We start from the raw sequence: 13,475 nt of genomic DNA on the forward strand, positions 1-13,475 counted from the left end.
TCCATAAGACATGGCTTAATATGATGACAAGTGTCCTAAAATGGTTTCTTTTATTATATAGTACTAGCGGTAAGACCCGTGTGCAAACACGGGTCGTTTCTTAGAAAACCATGCAGAACACATATTGATAGAACATATACATATGTGTGTAGATATTGTACCAAAACGTGTTATCTATTATAGCTAAAGGACAACTATAGACATGCATCATCAGTTAATATATAAGATGTTTAGTTATTCAAAGTTCTGTTGAATACTAAATGAGATGTTGACCAAAATTCAAACAGATGTTGACCAAAAGTCAATCAGATATTGACCAATAGTCAAACAGATGTTGACCTTGATGGGTTTTTCACATGTTTATCAAAGTTATTTTATCCTTACAAAATAAAACGCAACGGAATATATATTTAAAACATGTTACTTTGTTGATATATGTAACACCTCGTAAAATCACGTCTAATGATGTATTGACACGTGTAATAAACCCTAATGAAGTCAAACATTGAATTTAAGGGACTAATTTTTCGAAAAAAACTGAAAACTTTGATTATGAAAGGACTGTAAGTGTTAGCATACCTAAAATAAGTTTCTAAATCACCTCTCACGATATTTATATTCACAAATGAGCCACTTGACGATCGAGTGTAGCCGTTTGCGGAATTAATTGAAAGTTTGCGCAATGAAGGGTTAAAAGCGCCAACATGTTAATTCTTACCTCTGAGTGACCTTTTAACAAACCGGGAGCTTCATGATATTTGATTATACTCTCGGAAATGCCAATTATTGGCCGTCTAAGGTTTTTATACCTATAAGTAAAGTTACGCGCAACTTTGCAAGTTAGAGGGACTAAAAGTGTCAATATGTTTAATTATGCCTCTGAATGACCTTTTAGGGAACCCGAAGCATCGTGATGTTTAATAATACTCTCAAGAATGCCTAATATGGATTAGGTGAGGCCTCGATGCTATTAAACGATGATATGCGCAAGTTTGCGCATTAGAGGGACCTAAAGCGTCAACTTTTGAATCTACGCCTTTTAGTGACCATTTAAGCGAACAGGAGCGTAGTAATATTTAAGTATATGCTTGGGAATGACCATTATGGGCCATGGAAGGCTTGGATATCATTAAACGACATTCCGCGCTACTTTGAGTGATTAAAGGACTAATTGCGTCAAACTGCAAAAGTATATCGATTCGTATGTTATCGGACCTTCCGGAATATGACCATGAGTTAAACATGCCCTAATTATCCTTTATATAGCTTAGATATAGGTTTGGAGGTGTTTGGTGCGCAAAAATAAACTTTAAGTCAAGCAGGGACAAAAGTGTCAAAAAGTGCACAAGTTTGCATTTTCGCGCATATCTTACATTCTGAATATATCCGGACATCCAAAAAATTTATGTAAGCACTAAAATATTTTATTTTAGTGTTTGGCTTGACAAAATTCCATTCGTTGCGTAATTTGGATCGTTTTTCGCGTCCGTTCGTGTTTCGTCGTAATTAGACGAACAACGTGACTGTACGGCCAAACGAACCGACATCTGGCATATTTTTGAGCATGTTTCATGTCCCCTATGTTTAGGCATCATTGTAGAGCCTTAAACATGGCTTAACGAGCCTTAAATAAGTCAGGAATGACATTTAACATAGTTCAGGGACTGAAACTGCATATTCTGGAAATTGTTTGCTAGTCTGGACTGTTAGGCGGGCCGCGTAAGGCCACACAGACCCCTACGCAGGCCGCGAGACATGCACAGATGCAGAAAACAGGTTCTGGTTGCTGGTTTTGATGAAAACTGGTTTCGCACCTTGTTTTCTTAAACCTATGGGCTGTTTTGAGCACCCATATGATTGCCAAAATAGTGGGTGTTATGTGTATGGTCCAGATTTAATCACGTTTATCGAGGAATGATCTTAACGATCCTCTAAATCCTATAAATCCCCATTGATTTTCGCTTTCACTTGCACCACATTTCATTTCTGCTTTCTCTCTGAATTCTTGGGGGATCTTGAGCTTCTTGAGAACCTCCTTCAGTCCATTGGACCTCTTGTAAGTATCCTTTCATGCTTAGTTTAAATCGTTTAGCGTTTATAGCCGAAAAGTCAAGCATTTTCGATAAACGCTTTGACTTTTAAACGGTTGAGCCATTGTTTGCAACGAACATGGCTACGTGACCGTAATTAGGTAGGTGTTAAACCCTCAAAAGGGCACCTCCTAATTACCATGTTTACTCAGTCAATTGTCGGGTCAAACTTCTTAACAAAAAGTCAAACGAGTCAGTTTTTACTAATAAATTCATAACTGATAATACAGAAGTTATGGAACATGTTTTAACACTTAAATAACTTGGTAATTAATATAAGAACATGTTTAAGCATGTTCAACCCGACAATTCTAAGTATAGGCTCGGTTCGGAACCGAAAGTCGCAAAAGTTGACTTTTGCTTTGACTTTCAGTTCTGACCTGATTTAGCTTAGTTTAGATATGCGTTAGGATTATTTTAGGACCATGTTATAGGTTAGTGTAACGCTCTGAGGTTATACAACCTGGACCCTTAGTTATCCTATTCATTTACATGTTCCCGTTATATGCTTAAATATTGACCATTATGCCCTTTTGACCTTAAAACGAGAATTTTGAAAATGTGAGAGGACAATAATCTTTATTACTGATTTATAAACTTGTCCTTAAAATATGACATTAGTTTGAGGTCTAGATTAGGAGTTATGCTCAATAGCGTAATTAGAAAGCTTTTTATTAATTAAACTGCGTAATTAGCATAAAGCCTATCTAAACCCAATTTTTGAAACCAAACTTTTTACCTACTGATGTAAAATAATATTTTGAGATTTTTAAAGATTTTTATTTATTTTTAGGCTGGGCATAACATAGAGTTCTAGCTTTAATTCGGTAATTGTCGGTTTTGCCCTTTTGGCCATAAAATGAGTTTTACATAACATTTTGATACCAAACTTTTTGCTACTGATTTTATATGAAAATAAAACATTTTAAGCTTTCTAGAATGATAAAAATATCAGCTTTTTTTTATAAAACCCGGAAATCGCTTATATTAGCCTTTTTACGCGTTTTTAACGCATAGAATGAGTTAAAACCATTTTTTTACATATAAGGTTTGATACCTACTGATATTTTAAGTAAATTTTCATAATTAAACAGTAGGCAAAAGTTTTAAACTCAGAATTCTAATTTTGACCTTTAAAGCTTATGTGAAATTACCAAAATGCCCCTTCGGTGCATAGTTTGGTTATAATTAAAAAATTTCACATATATGTAATACCATACTGATATAACTTATTAAAGTAAGTATTTTTACTGATTATATCAGACCTGAAACTCAGATTAATATATAAACTTTTTTATAACCTTTAAAATGACCAAAATACCCCTTCGGGGTTAAATTTGAGTTTAAATTCGTTTAGGGCATAATGGAAGGTATCCTACTGATATCACAACATATTTAAGGCATATTAACTTAGGAAACCTGTTCATGACTCTTTTGGTTACCCGTTACGCACTTTTCGCGTTCGGATCAGCTTTTGTAACTAGTTTACATAAATTAGCCGAAACGGGTCAAACCTTATCATTTTTATCTCAAAATCCAGAATGTGTTTAGTTTACCCATATTAAACAAGTATACAAGCTTGTCGGGTCTAAACCACATTCTAATCCGGTCTTCGCTTAATCGTGCGTTTTAAACCGTATCTTCTTTTAAAACTAACCGGTATAAGCCTAGGCTTAATTAAGACCCGTTAGGAATCTAATAGGTTATCAAAAACCTTCGTTCCAGATTAAGAGCCCCAGTAAAAGTACTTGTGCTTGCTGATTAGGATATACAGCTGAGTATAAATTGCATTTTAAGCTCAGGTAAATACTTTTAACTTATTTTCCCTATACGGGCTTGGGATACGGTATTATAATAATACCGCTTGGTCGGGTGTGTAGTCATTTAAATCGCATTGTGATTAATGTATTTACATAACCCGTTTTAATCTGTATTATTTGGTGTATGGCCTTTGGGGGTTAAATGACCATGTACCGGATATCCTTGGCATCATTCAAAGAAATGGCCACGACCTAAGCACGGGGTGTAGGCATACACTTGACAGTTGCATATGTAAAAACTTGTAATCCACTTAAAGGAATCAACCTTGTGGGCATTATACCTGTGGCGTGTCAGTTAATCTTAACCGGCTCTTCTAACCGGTACTAATGGACGACAAATAAGTAAAACTGTATACAAGATTATTTTTAAATAATTGCCCCAAGTTATAAAAGAACTTTTGTGCCATGTGCATTCAAATCAATTTTTAAAAACTCTTTTCAAAACGAGTCAGTTAATTGTATTTACCAGTGTAAACTGATGTATTTTTCCAAAAAGATTAAGTGACAGGTACTGTACGTAATTGGCTGGGAGCTCAGGGCGTTAATAGGGAATCTTGCAAGTTCTAGATGCCTAAAGTCTGCTGAACAATGTTTCATTTTATTTTCGATCCGCCTGTGGATCTTTTACAGCCGTATTTGTAATACTTGATATTACTCTTTATCAGATTGTAATATATTTATCTTTTGCTTCCGCTGTGCATTTAAATTGTGTTGTTTGACTATGATGATATCAACTACGTCGCGATACTCCCCACCGGGCCCACCAGTAATACGTGGAAATATCGGGGTGTGACAGGTTGGTATCAGAGCCAACATTGAGTGAATTAAACACTAGCCTTTTGTGTTTAATCTCATTGACACAATAGCACATTCCTTGACCTTCTGAGTCTAGACTTAACATAGGAATACTCTCAACCCTAATCTGAGAACTATTGCTTTCAGTTCTATATATTTTTTTAATATGTCGCCAAGAAAAGAAGCTGTAATGGAAATTCTTCCCTTCCGAAGCTTAGGAATGCCGAGCCTCGTACTACGACTAGGATAAGTGTGCTACCAAGGAGAAATCATTCAGAAATAAAATAAAGAAGAAACTCCTTTTGTTGAAGTTCGTTTCCTTAGTAAGTCCTTATAAGCGCATACTTATCTTTCAGTCCCTTCGTGGACAACATTATTTCTTTCAAGCCCCGTTTAGGGCAATGCTGTACCTCTTTTAAAATCATTGGAATGCTTTATCTAAATTCCATTTTATCAATATATATGAATATAATATATGAAATAAATGAAAAATACCATTCCTTTTATAAGATCTGCCATTATAATAAAATGCCAGAAATCTAAAAAGGACAAGACCTAGCCCATGTGTCATCTTAAGATAAGGCCAAGATGGTAGTTCCTCAATTAGATTCAGATCCTTATTAACATCTCAATTTAGGGTTGCTCTGCGTTAAATATTAAAAAGAATCTTAACGGTAAAACCTACCCTACATGTCACTTTAGATATGGCCAAGATGGTAAAACCTATCTAAAAGATTCAAATCCTTGTTAACATCTGAAAACATGTTAACACTCCTGACAACAGTGATGCGATAAAATCACACTTGTCATCCTTATATTGGGAGTTTCCAAAACCCCTTATTTAGCCTAAATGATCAGTAGGAATCATGGCTAATAAACGTCGAACATGATGTACACATTAAAACATCCATTTGGGATGTATACCTACGGGCAAAGATGTATACACGAAAAAGATAGTTTTATTTCATAACTTCATGTCAAGACAATGAGCTGTGAAATTTTCCGATCCAAAGGATCATTGATTATGTTTAAAAAAAAAGTTCCCTAGTGACAAGGCCTCTGTGCCATCAAAAAGTCCTTTGGAACAAGCCCTAGTGCTATATAAAATGTCGGTAAGACATTGACAGTCGTGACTTATGCCCCCTGTCTAATAAATATGAAGGATTATATTCCGTTTAAATGCCAAAGATGGATTATTCAAAAACCTAGGCAAAACATAATCAAATAAATTTAATACTATCTATTGGCCTATATGGTTTATTTACACCATGGCAATTTAATTATCAAATTCGACGATTCACTATATAATTAAACAAATTATTATTACTTGGGTGTAGCCTTCAAAGCGTCACCATGGCTGACTCATCTGAAGCTCACAATCATCTAGTTGATCAGAATAATAATGCAAGACTGAATGTATCGGGCACCGAGTTACAGGATATGATAGATACAGCCGTAAACAAAGCCGTGGACCGAGTATTAAAGGATCATAAGCGAAAGTGCGATAATACCCCAAATAAGGGTTTCAAAAAGGGTAAGACCGGTTCAAACTATAACCAGTCCAAGCCAAAGGAGGCAAAACCCAAATGTAAAACCTGTGGGAAGCAGCACTTCGGAAAATGTTTCCATGAGCAGATCAGGGGATGTAGCATCTGTAAAGAGATGGATCACAAGACCCATGAATGCAAGGACTTGAAGGACGCCACATGCTATGGTTGTGGCGAGAAGGGGCAATAAAGACCCGCTGCCCAAAGAAGGCGACTAAAGGGAAAGACACTTTAGATTCACAAGCTACGCCTTGTGGAATTTGTAATAAGGAAGGGCACAAAACTTTGGAGTGCCAAGGCATAAAGGACGCAACCTGCTATGGTTGCAATGAAATAGGGCACATCAAAACAAATTGCCTAAGTAAAACCAAGAAGCATGGGGAGGCTAAGAAGACTAAAGCTAGGGACTCCCAAATGAATGCTCAAGAGGCCGTTCAGGATGACAATATCTCAACAGGTACTTTCCTTATCAATGACGTTCATGCTAGAGTATTATTTGATTCAGGTTCAGATAAGTCTTTCGTAGACAATAGATTTTGTAAATTTTTAAATCTGCCTGTTAAAACTCTAAGTGTTAAGTATAAAGTAGAATTGGCCGATGGTACCTCAGAGACTACTTTAGCAATATTAGATGGATGTTTTATATCCATTAGGATTCATTCTTTTCCGCTGTCCTTGTTTCCGTTAAAATAGAGGGACTCGATATAGTAATAGAAATGGATTGGTCGTCCTGTAACTAAGCCCATACTGTGTGTGATAAGAAGCAAGTAGTTATCAAGACTCCTTATGGTGAGCCTTTGACAATTCAAGGAGACACATGGTATGGATTGCCTAAGCACTTGTTGAGTTTGGTATTTAATACCAAAGCTTCGAGTATGGAAAACTCAGAAAAGACAAACAGCAGTCGCGATACTAGAGAGGCGACAAATGTAAACAATACATCAAATGTGAACCTCAATATTGATAGAGTCAATCTCCAAACAATAATTGACACAGCTGTTAAAAAGGCTATGAGAAAAGTCATGAAAAGGTTCAAGAAGCCGAATGCTACTTGCTCTAAAACACATGTCGCTGCTCATGAGAAGAGCTTTATTCATACTGCAAATGCGAAGAATAAACCAAACAAAAGCATATATGGCAAGGAGCCCCATCCCTTTTAGGATGTACCTAAAAGTACTTCGTCTCTTGGAAGTCAAGAGACTTCAATAGTAAAAAGGGGCCATCGATTGCAGGAAATTGTTAGATGAAGTAGAAACCATTAGGTGTATCAGCGGTTATGTTGGAACGGACACGGTGAGGTATGCATCACAGTCATTCGATGGCAATACCCTTAATTAGTGAGGACATAAATGAAGTCCACAAGAAAGATCCTCTTATATACATTATGGGATGGTCCAAGTTCTAAGGACCTTATTAGAAAAACCTATTATCCGCGCCACGAAATGGAAAAAGATGGAATAAGAAATTTCTGACTCTCACCATAAAAGTTCTAGGCTGTAGATAGTATGTTACAAATTTTAATTCATTGGCTGAGATAGTGCCCTATTCAGTTTACCCAAAAATCTTGTTGGTGCACAATGTCTAAAGCCTGCGTCTTTGTAAATTTAGATTAACGTATATGGTCTTGATAGGTTGTTTTTGTATTAGAACAGGGGTTTTTATGTAATTATGTGATGTTTGTAGGTTTGGACCGCTTATGTGACATATGTTCATATAAGCGACCCAGGCTGGATCGCTTATGTGGTCATGTCACATAAGCGGTTCCAGTTCTCCTATATATACCCTGTTTGTCTAGTCATTTGTAACGGTTGTCCTGAATTGTATGTCGAAGTGCTGACTCTCTGTCAATCGTTGCTGAATGAAGTAAAAGTATTAAAAGTGAAGACCTGTCTGTTTTCTACTCATTTCTGTACCGTACATCTTAGTATCATGCTTAAATGTGTTTCCGCCACATTTTTAGCAGGCTCTAGCTTAGATTGACTCCTCAGTGAGATCATACTCGATCCTACAATTGGTATCAGAGCCAGTTGTAAGCTAGTTGCCAGATACGAGGTAGTTTTCTGAGACATTTGCAGAACTGGACTGATTGGACGGTGAAAATGACCTGAATTTTGGACAGTAGATACAAAACACAGTAATTGTAAACCCTTGAAAGTTTCGGACAAAAATTCGGATTAAAAGTTGGTCAAAAACACTCGTAAAGTTTGAACCGCTCTGACGTCAGCTTTGAACCGCTTTTCTGAACCGCTCATTCATACAAGTTGCCTTGAACCGCTTTTCTGGAACCGCTTTTCTGAACCGCTTTTCTGAAACCGCTTTTCTGAAACCGCTTTTCTGAACCGTTGTTCTAGACCGCTTATTCAAACAGTTTTTCTTGGATCGCTCTTCGGAATCATTTTTCTGGATCGCTTATTCATACAAAGTTCCTGGATCGCTTTTCTGGATCGCTTATTGATCAATCTTGGATCGCTTTTTAAGCAATTTTGGATCGCTTATTGGATTATTCTGAATCGCTTTTAGTGCAAAGTTTCTGGATCGCATATTGTGTCAGTGTTTGAAAATTTTTCCGAAAAATCAGAAAATGGATAGTCAAGACTTCTACAACATGTTCTCAGGTGTAAGTGCTACTCAAGGCCAAACCAACATTTTGCAGAATGTGAATCTTGAAAATGAGCTGGGCACGATGCAGAAACCTCCAAAATTAATGAGTTTAGACGAATACTCAGGATGGTCAGTTAGATTTAAAACCTGGGTGCAAGCCAATCATTTGGAGAGTTGGATCAAGATTGAAAGAGAATATGAACCTCCAGAAGACGGGGTGGGGGGTAAGAAATCAGTTGCAAGCTTAACAGATATAGAGCAGGCAGATTTTAAGGCTGAGAAGAAAATGATTAGCATCCTGCAGCAAGCTATAAAAGAAGATATCCTAGTGCTTTTACAGCATAACGATACCTCTGCATCGATATGGTTTTCACTGGAAAAAAAGTTCAATGGTAGTGAGTCGACGATGAAGAGCAAAACAGCGTTGCTAAAAAAGGAGTTTGATATATTTACTGGGATAAAAGGTGAATCAACGAAACAGCTGATTGAACGATATTGTCATTTAGTGAAAGAGATGAGACGTTTGAAGATTGTAAAAACAAACGAAGAATGGATTGATAAGCTTTGCGATGCTCTTCCGTACGATGAGTGGGGTACATACTTAATGATGCTGAAGAATAAAACTGATTTTATCAATTACAGCTTGAGTGATTTTATTGAAAAGATAGAGGCGCATGAACTAGAGTTAGTGAAGATTAAGAAAATGAATTCGACAAACATAACTCAAGATGTCTCATTGTACTTCAAGAGCAGTCCTGCAATGACAAACGCTCAAAGTCCAAAAATTCATACGGGTTTTAGTGCAGATAGTGGTTCTACTGTTACTCCGAACGCATATCAGACAAATCAAACTACAAAATTTGCAAGTTATGAGCCGAACGCAAAATCTTCAGATTATTCTCCTCAAAGTTCAAGTGGATCGAATCAACAAACAGTTGTGAATGGGGTGCATTGTAATATAGCAATCAACATCAAAAATGGTAATGAGATTACTGAAACTGTAGCAAAACAACATATTGCTTTATTGGGATCGGTCTTGGAGGCGTATGAAGGGTTGGTTGCGGGCAAGATCGGAAATCCTGACATGACCAAAGAGGATTACGATCAAATAGACCCGGAGGAGCTGGAATTGATCGATATCAAGTGGGGAATGGCAAGTTTGGTACGGAGAGCTCAGCGTTTTATGGAAATCACGGGAAGAAATAGTTTGTCAAGACCGGATCAGAAATTGGGGTTTGACAAAAGCAAAGTCACCTGCTTCAAATGTAAAGAAAAAGGTCATTTTAAGAGAGAATGTCCTAATCGTGAAGTCAAGAATCATCAGAATCCATTCACAAACGATTATTACAAGCAAGCTATATATCATCGTCCAAACCAACAGCCGGCAGTTCAAAGACCTCAGATCGAAAACAAACCTGAGAAAGCGTTGATAGTAAATCAGGATGATGAAAAAGTTGCCTCCGGATTTAGTTGGGATAAGTTCATTCCTGAAAAAGATGATCAAGCGATGATGGCCAAAGTGACAGAGATTACCGAGTCAGATGCTGAGCAGGAAGTCGTAGTTTCTGAAGATGGTGATGGAAAAGCTGCTGATGTTGCTTATTCTGATTCTGAGGTGGTTGAAGAAACAGTTACTGAGAATGTTGAGTCTGTTCCTGAGATTGGGAGTGAAGTAGTTGTTGAAAGCGTAAATCAAGAAATTCCGGAAACTTTTACCGAAGATTCCGTGAAAGATTCTGCTAAAGCTGAAGAAGTTATATCTGATGATCTTAGTTTCGGATATCAAAGGGAGGAATCTATTTACACTATGAAATCTATCTTGTCTCCTAATGTGTTTGATACTTTTGCAGATTTCTTCGAAGACCCAAGAACTGGTACATGTCCGAGATTCGAAGCAAAGAAAGATGAAGTTGTGGAGTTAATCGACGTGTCAAAAGAGATGACGAAGGAAGATCTGAAGGAGATAGCCGATAAAGCGCTTATGAGCAAACTAAGAGAGGTAGACTCAGTTGTTCCAGAGTCAGTTGACAAAGAGTCTGGTCTAGAGGAAACTGAAGCTGTTGAAATCAGCAAGGTCAAAGTGTCTGAGTCAGAGTCAATTCCAGTCGGTAACATGGCTTGTGAGAATGAGGCTTTAGGTGAAAAGGTTCCAATCCTTGATACACCGTGTCAACGTTGTTCACAAACGTGCACGGAGTGCCTTGTAAAAGACACTATGTATCAAGACTTGAAACAACATGCTGATATGATGAAATTTGATTTAGAACAATTAAAAGTAGCCTACGACACTTTATCTAGGTCGATTAAAATCATAAAAAAGGAAAGTTTTGAAAATGACAAAGCAACAAAGCTGGCTCAATCAACGTTATTCGATAAACAGAAAGAAGTAAACATTCATTTGGATACTATCGCATCTTTGCGAAAACAGCTTGAGTTGACGAAAATAGAAAACGATAGAATTGATAAGAAACTGATGAGTTATGTGGCATCATCTTATGTCTTAGAGCAAATTGTACCACAACAGCCACATGCTAAACCCGCCTTTAACAGCGTTCCACCCCCAATGTGGAATCATTACACACAGAAATATCCAGATGGGGTGGAAGCTGCTTTAAATATAAAACTGAAAACGATTGAGAATGATTTACCTGATAACATAGATATCACTTTTAGTGCGTCTGATATTGATAACTCATCTCAGGTTGTCAAAAATGTTATTGATCAAGTTTTGGACGATGTTAGTGAAAAATCTGAACAGGCAAAATCAGTGGAGTCCGGGAGTGAGTCTGAGGAAGACGGAAACTTTTTAGACCGTTATTTGACGAAATCGGATAAAAGTACGGATGATGATTCGATTATGGTTGCCTATACTATGATTGGATCGGACAAGCTTTATTCCAACACAGAGTTTCCAATTCAGAGTGTTAAGCTTGAGTCTATTCAGAAAGTGTTTAGGATGGTCGAGTTTAGCGTAAATGAGTTAAAGAAAAGTGATTTCTTGGCAAAACTGAACAAGTCAGTTGGATCGTCATGCTCTACTAGTCTAGAAAAAGTAGTGGGGGTGGGTAAAGGCAAAAACGGAGATAACAAATTAAAGAACAAAGGTATTGGATTCGAGAAAAGGATGGCTAAACAGGTGGTAAAGTCGAAAGAGAGAATTGATGATGTTTTTGTTTGTGGTCCGAGTACTGAGATCGAAAAGGAGTATATTTTTAGTCAAAAGGCCGTGGAAGACTTCAATGCAGCGCAAAAGCTGAAAGCAGAAACTGTGAGTAGCACATTTGTCGAATATGACAAACGTGTATGCTATCGCTGCAATGAAGTCGGCCACATGGCAAAGCAGTGTAAAAAGGTGTTTGAGAAACCGGTTGTGGTAAAAACTGTTGCTAAAAAGGTTGTTGAGAAACCGAAGGTTGAAAAACCTAAGGTTGAAAACAACAAATTTTCAAAACAATGCATTCAAAAACCTCGACCAAAATCACCGATTGTTACAAAAGATAAGCAAGTGATGGTTTCGCCGATCCGAATTCTCAAACGAGGTGAAAGGTTGAAGTCGGAGGACAGGCCAAAATCGACCTTCGAAATTGGAGAGTCCTCTAAAACCCCTAAGACTTCGACAATTTACTTTAAAGAGAAAACTTTTGATAAACAATCATGGATCGCAAAACCTAAACCATCTAATGAGACTAAAAAGATGGAAACCGAGTTGAAAAATGAATCACAATGTGTGAAAGATGATGTGGGTAAATGTGAATTTGAACTCGATAAGTTCATGTCGGAATTTCCAAAATTGCATAACAAAGTAAAACAAGATAAGAAGAATGTTGAGTCAAATGTTACTTTTAGTTTTCCAAAATCAAATGAAAAATGTGATGTGATTTTTGGTACTGTGTCAGAGGTTAAAAAATCGTGGGTATCATTGTTTAACTAATGAGTTAGTGGTTTGCTTGCAGGAGTTGCCCAAGTCCGTGCTTTCTCGATGGATTATGGATAGTGGAGCTTCGCGGCATATGACAGGATCATTGGCTTTGCTGTATGATGTGAAAGCAATCAATGGAAGCTATGTGGGCTTTGCAGGCAATCAAGGTGGTAGAATAGTTGGTCAAGGAATGCTCACCAATGGCGTTATTTCGTTTGATAAAGTCAATTATATAGTTGAGCTGACCAACAACTTGTTGAGTATATCGCAAATCTGTGATAAAGATTTTAGTGTTCACTTTACTAAAACTGAATGTTTGGTCTTAAAACCGGGGTTTAAAGTCCCTGACGAGTTGGTTTTGTTGCGCGCACCTAGGGTCAATGATCTTTATATCTTAGACATGAGCGCTGCAACACCAACAACTCCTCAAAAACAGTGTTTTGTGACAAAAGCTAAAGCTACAGAAAAAGAGTCAGTTATGTGGCACAGAAAGATGGGTCATATACATATTCGTAAAATGAACTTTCTTGTGCATAACGATTTGGTTGAAGGAGTTAATGTTAAAAACTTTCATTTACCTGACGATTGTGTTGCTTGTAAGAAAGGAAAACAGGTACGAAAATCTCATCCGATAAAGATGCTCAACTCCATCCGGTTACCTCTCGAGAGATTGCATATGGATCTCTTTGGGCCGGTCAACGTA

Source organism: Helianthus annuus, chromosome 2, assembly GCF_002127325.2.
Source record: "Helianthus annuus cultivar XRQ/B chromosome 2, HanXRQr2.0-SUNRISE, whole genome shotgun sequence".
NCBI lineage: Eukaryota > Viridiplantae > Streptophyta > Magnoliopsida > Asterales > Asteraceae > Helianthus > Helianthus annuus.